The following is a 6,432-nucleotide window of genomic DNA, read 5'->3' as shown; positions in this document are numbered from 1 at the left end:
ACGCTGTTGTACTTTTGAGTTAATAACCAACAGCTGTGATTGACGTGTCTTCCACTAAACGCCATTTTGCTTAGCGCGCACGGCTGTTTACGATATTTTCTCTTGATCCGAAGAGCAATCGTCCACGATAAACAGCGTATCAACACCTTCAAATATTTTCCTGTAAATGTCGATCGTTTCGTTGAGCGTCATATTGTTTTATTTTTAAATATGGTAGGGCAAATAATGACTATCACTTCAAATACGTTTTTAAAGTCTGACTCTAACAGATCCAAAATCCATTTGGATTTACACGTTTTGTTTTGCCGACGATTACAGCGCAATGCTGTCATTTTAACTTAACAGAGATTTAAAATTCCCGTCTTCCAAGTTCAATTGAGCATCCATGACCAGAAATACGTATGTTTATGCCTCCTCCGTCTCCGAGTTTCCTACCGGATCCGTGAGCGGAATTGTCATCGTTACTTCTAAAATCAAGCCACAGACCGTACTTGTCTCCGAGGTCAAAACCCGTCAAATTTAAGTCTTTTGCCACTCCGCGCCCGTTTTCGGTATCGCTGTCTCCAAAGAACTTGCTAATTTCATTCCAGTGTTGATACTGAAACATGCTTTGACTGTAGAGTTAATTGGGTTTACCTTCTACAGTCACCGATGTTTTGGTTATTTTTGGATTGTAAAATCGCTGTGGAGAATACAATATCTGTTACCATAGGCATCCGCGATAGCTTGATCTTTACCGTTGTTGGCGCCCGCGTTAGCATCTTCAGCCCCAGTTCTTAGTTTAGACACGTTTTCTTTTTCTATGCAGGGGGAAAGCCATGTTTCGAGTCGTCGAGCTGTTGAGCCAATTGTCAAACGTTTGAACCAGTAAAAGCTAAGGCGTTGACGATCGCGCCTCCTATCATCATAGCAACGCCAGACATATTATTATAAACGTCTAAAACGATGAAACCGATAAAATAGATTGGCTTAAAAAAACAAGCAATTTGGCAAATTTATCTACCGGGTTCTGCGTATGTACCCAGGCCTACGAGTACATCGCAAGAGTTTGAAACATCAAACGACTTTCACCAAATGGATGTGCTATACCTCACGGCTGTTCCAGCGCAAAATAATGGCGCCCTCTGTCGTTCTAATCGCGCCAATCGAAAATCTCCGTAAAATGACGTCACCGACACTCTTCGTGGGTCGGGCCAAGCGAGTTTCGTATCATGAATATTTATATCTGGGAATATTTGGAATGTCATTGGTAGATTAATCAGTCAAAGTTCAAAATGTTTCTTATTCAAAAGATTGTTATTTTCCCCTCATTTCCATATATGAATATCAGCTCATGAATATTAAATTACTGAAAACGGCGTCCGTCAAAACTGGTGTTCGACCGAACTGATTATCGCGGTGTGCGGTCATGTGACAAATTTGTCACATTAAAAGGTGTTTTTCTCCAAACAAGAGGTTTTCCCCGATGTAAGGTCCACATCAACTTTGTTTTGGAGATACGTGCTGCATATGTGTCCGGTTTGAAGGTAAGGCCAGCGGTAGATTTGTTGATATTCAGGTGCAAAAAGTGACATATTTTCGTGTGTGCGCGGAATGCCAAACGGTCGAGTTGGTTGTAAAGCGTACATGGTACGCGCGTGTGTATCACGCATAGCCCAAGCGCTTGATGGTTTAGAGACAACTCGACCGTTTGCGTGTTCATGTATTTGTACGGGCACGCGTGCGGATCTAACCCGTACCTAGGTTCGTGCATGTGTGGACGAAGATCCTCCATTGGCGTGATGCACATGTACATGACATGACATGTCGTGTATTGTGCTACAACTTTGTTATACATGGGAAAGATTTCCATACATAAATACATCAACATGATCAACTAGGCCTTAATTGGAAGGTAAAAAAAAATGCTATTGGCACGATTCAGTATAAAATCAATAAAAACAATACGAACCGGTCATGACAACAGAGAGAGAAAAATGCCCCCCCCCCCCTAAAAAAAATGAACATTTCATAACAATTTGATTCTGACATGAACAGGATGAAAGTAGTTAACATGTCGGACTAAATCTTTTTTAATTGTACATGCCACCTTTCGTGTTCGCAGAACTTATTCTGGCATGTCTGACGTTGAATTTATTTCAGGCTTTGCATATTTGTTCAGTAATGCTTAGCCAAATGCCAAATCCATTTTCATGTAAACACATTAGTGCCTCAGCTTCATGGGGACATGAAAAAATTGGCAATTCTAAATTGAGGTGTTTTGTTTCTGTGTGATCCTGTACCATACAAATGGATCTCTTTTTTCTAGATCACCAACCTTCCCAAATTTTTCAGCCACTTTTTTTTATTAGACTTCGCACAGGCCTTATTGTGCAGTGTGCACCCCCCCCCCCGATAAAGTAATGGTGTCATGATACATCATGTACATGTGACATGCACCACTGCTTTAGTGTTGGCGGTACATGTAGAACTTTGAATGTATGGCTACATTTCTCCCATGCCCCACCCCCACCCCACCCCCTAATAAAAGCAATTGTACATGTGATCCTGTTTTCTGAAGAAAAAAAACATTTTGTTATGATTTTTCAGGAAGTTTGCAGTATCATTCTCCTGACAAGAGGGTTTCTCGTATCTTCTGGAGCTCTGGTGAGATGGTGGTGTGATGAGCCGTTGACTCCTCGTGATGAGCCGTAGCGTCCAGTGGAAGTGAATCTTTCATCCCACGTTTGTGCATGGCGGATCAGGATTACACAGACATGAGCATGTGTTGGGTGTATTTTTGGTAACTGAATGTGTGCAAAACTGTGTGATGCCATGTGCACTGCTAGATTTGAACAAACCGTGCACCGCCTTGATCCGACACATTGAGAACTTCTGTTGTCTGCTTGCCAAGGAATCACTCTGGAATTTAAGCTCAGGATTCACACGTCACACATGATCACTCGCGATGGACTGGTTCTCGCTCCAATAATATCGGACATGTTTACATGTTAATGCACATTTATGGCCATTGACTGGATCACCTCTGCACATGTGCAGTACAATTTTGTTTTTTGGAAAATCATATTTACATTCTGATTTCTCGTGCATGGCCATCGCAAAACTGACTCGTACATGAACCATAAACAGTAGGCAATATGGTCATGTCTCTACTGAAACTGCATTAATGACAACATTGTTGCCACTTTGAATGGGCTGGATCCATGCTTGCATTATCATTGTGATTTTGTACATAAGGGCAGAATTGTGACCTAGGCTAATTTGTATACATTGGTAAGAATTCTTCCAGGACTACTGCGAACGACACTCCCAAGTGCCACAATTATGAATTGAAATACAACTGGATATTAACTTTCACTGAAAATCAACTATTTGTTGACACTACTAAAATGCTATTATTACATTAGATATTTTTATCGGCGTTTTTTTAAAAGTAAGTCAATAGGCTACTAATAACAAGTTTTAAGTTGGCCTTCTTTTCCATACTTTAAAACAGATGAGACTTTTACGTGTACATTGTATGTGGATTGCTTTTTTAGGTGTACTGTGACCAATGGGAGACCAAAGGATTTCACTAAATTGGCCGCCAACTTAAATAATGAAATAAAGTAAAAAATAAATATTACCCTGCCAGTTTTTAAATCTAATATTCAATTGGAGTCTGCCTTTGCTTGTGCCACATGCAATGATTGGCTGCAGCCTCTACTATCTCTGGGGGGAATGCGGCAATCTCTATATATGCTGTGTGATGTCATGTGGCCATAGATTTCAGCAACCTTGCTGGTTACTTTTGCTTCTTGGAAGGGTTCTGGACAGAACTGTTGTGCTGACCCGACTCGAAACTGTAACCGACCCAACCAAAAACCAACTTTGTGTTTGGTCGGGTCAGTTTGTCCGTCATTTCAATTGGGTTGGTCAGTTTTGTGTTTGAAAATTTGCGGATCAGGTCGGATCGGGTCAATTCAAAACCCGAAATAAACGGGGAAAAAAGATGGAAACAGTTTGGAAATTAACACAGCGCAGGATTTGGATTATATCTATAATGTTTCGCATCGGTTTGGCCTGTAAAACACTACTGGACAGGGGAGGTTTTCGAAGTTTTCGAGGTTTGGATGAAGCTAATCAGGGGCACTTGTGGACATATGCAGGACTGCATTTGCTCGAGTTTTCCTAATAGCCCGAACAGTCCTGAATCCTGGAATTTTAATACAATTCCCCCCCCCCCCCCACCCCAGGGAGTTAGGGTTAATGAAACATGTTTGAAGAGATAAGTGTTGCACCCGTAGTGGTTTTACTTCATGAATATTGCTGTGCAAATAGGGGCAGGATATTGTTTCTTTTATGAAATTTTTAAACAATTTCAAGCAAACTTGGAGCATTACATTTGTTCATATAATCATAAGGCCGTCTGACCTACAGGAGTCTGATGTAGAAAGCTCATCCTGCCTAATATTATTGGTGTTCGTACAAAATTATTTGTATTCTTAACATGCATGATCTGGCCGGAGTTCTGCTGAATATTTCCCCCACAAACCACCGGCCTGTGACTCTCAGCGCACGGTTTCGCTGCGCTGCAGTTCAGCGGGTAGGGCAGTGCGACAACGCCGTGTTAACGCCGCGCGTGCCCCAGTGGTGTGTGCATGCGTTCACGCCCTACAGCTATTGTGCCGTGTGATGTGCGTGTATACCGCACGGTGTTCGTGAAAAGTGGCTGTATTTTAACGGTTCTAAAAAAAAAAATACCGCTGGCCTTCGAATGAAACTTCATGAGTCATTTAAAATGGTCCTTATTTACAAGAAGTGACCAAGGAATAATTGGGGAAAACTTGGTATCAATAATAAAACGGGATTTTCGTCGGGGATTTTTAACAACTTCCAAAACAAACAGCGACAGAAAACCTTACGCACGAAGCGTAATCAAACCTGATTTTTACAAGTATTTTTAACTTTATGGGCCAGCTCAATCTCCCGATGTGTGGAAACTCACGTTATCTGTCAGAATTATAGTATGGCACCAAAAGACATTGTGTGAGTCATGATTTAGGGGCAAGTTTGGGGCATGTTTTTCGTGTTTTGTTTTCGTGAAAATACTGCGCAATAGTCGTAGCCTTGTTGCCATTTTGTGATTGGACATTGGACGACGTTCATTTGATGGTGTCTTCGTATCTCCAGTGCAAGTAGCTGCAAGCGCGGTCGCAAGTGCTGCTTACGCACCTGGGATCCGTCCGCACTCAAATGGAGTGTTAAGTAATTCTTCCGGTCGCATTATCAGTCCTTTTTAGATATTAGGTAGGTATTTTTTTTTTTTTATTAAAATAATGATTGAAGAGAAAAGCAGGGGTCAATTTAATACGCACAATATGTACATAAAATTAATAAATTTACATTCATAAAAAATTTTTTTTTAAAGAAAGCATGAATATAGATAAATAATATAAGTTTCTTTTTAAAGAGAGAAGTAATTCTTCCATTCCCAAAGTTTATGCACAAAATTAATGTCCAACGAATCATTGCAGATAGCTTGCAATGTTCATTTAAATATCGAGATATATACACAGTAGGGTTTATGAAATGATTTTTCTTTTCCCCCTTTCTGTATCATTATGTGAACGAAATGTGTCACAAAAAACCTGCAGAATCTGGTCTTGTACGATGAACATGTACATGCGGCGCCCGTACGTGTACCTGGTACCGTACGTACTTGCGTACATGTACTTCAACGTCGTTAATTGACCAATCACAAAATGGCAACAAGGCTACGACTATTGCGCAGTGTGAAAATTTAGGACGCCATCTTGAATTTCCAAAATTGCATGACGTCATCACTTTGATACACTGGAGTAAACAAACGCTGTGCGGACAAAATTGCTCAAGTTAATTACGTTATGTGTATGGGATTGAAACGGCCGTGACCTACCCTGGGATAAAGTAAAACGCAAGACTTATAAATACGCTTTGACGGTTGTCGACGTTGCGAGTCGATACCACGAAGCAGAACCGCTGGTTTCTAAAACGGCGGATTCCACCAAAGATGCTATCGTCAAGATTTACGCGAGATCTCCATTTAGTTAGCCGAGAGAGTAGAAACACGCAACGGGTCGAGCAATTACCCAGCGTTATCAAGGCTATAAACGATGAAACGACGAGATTAATAGCAAAAGCGCCGTCAGAGGCGGTTAAACTAGAACAGGTCCGGCAATCGCCGGCTAACCCCGTTAAAACAAAAGAGCAACAATTACCGCAAGACGCCATGGTTAGATATTTATATTGCCCGGGCGAGCAAGAGGGTGGAACCTCGAGAAGAGCCACAGATCCAATTTGGAGCGTAGACATCTTCAACGTGGAAAAAAGAACGAGGAAAAAAGGAGTTTTGTGAGACAAGAGCTTCAAGTCGTACCCGAGGACACGCAATTACCGCCGTAGTGACCAAAA

General features: G+C 41.3%; 1 long non-coding RNA gene across 1 annotated transcript; it reads left to right on the top strand.

Annotated features, from left to right (window-relative positions):
* Positions 1 to 1,305: 1,305 nt before the first annotated feature.
* Positions 1,306 to 3,647, top strand: LOC119733647. The gene is made up of 2 exons (XR_005271955.1): positions 1,306 to 1,526; positions 2,590 to 3,647. It is a non-coding gene; the product is annotated as an uncharacterized LOC119733647 (long non-coding RNA).
* Positions 3,648 to 6,432: the final 2,785 nt, after the last annotated feature.

The sequence above is a fragment of the Patiria miniata genome, unplaced genomic scaffold, assembly GCF_015706575.1.
Source record: "Patiria miniata isolate m_02_andy unplaced genomic scaffold, ASM1570657v1 HiC_scaffold_26, whole genome shotgun sequence".
Classification (NCBI taxonomy): Eukaryota; Metazoa; Echinodermata; class Asteroidea; order Valvatida; family Asterinidae; genus Patiria; species Patiria miniata.
This window is presented reverse-complemented; position numbering and strand designations above follow the sequence as displayed.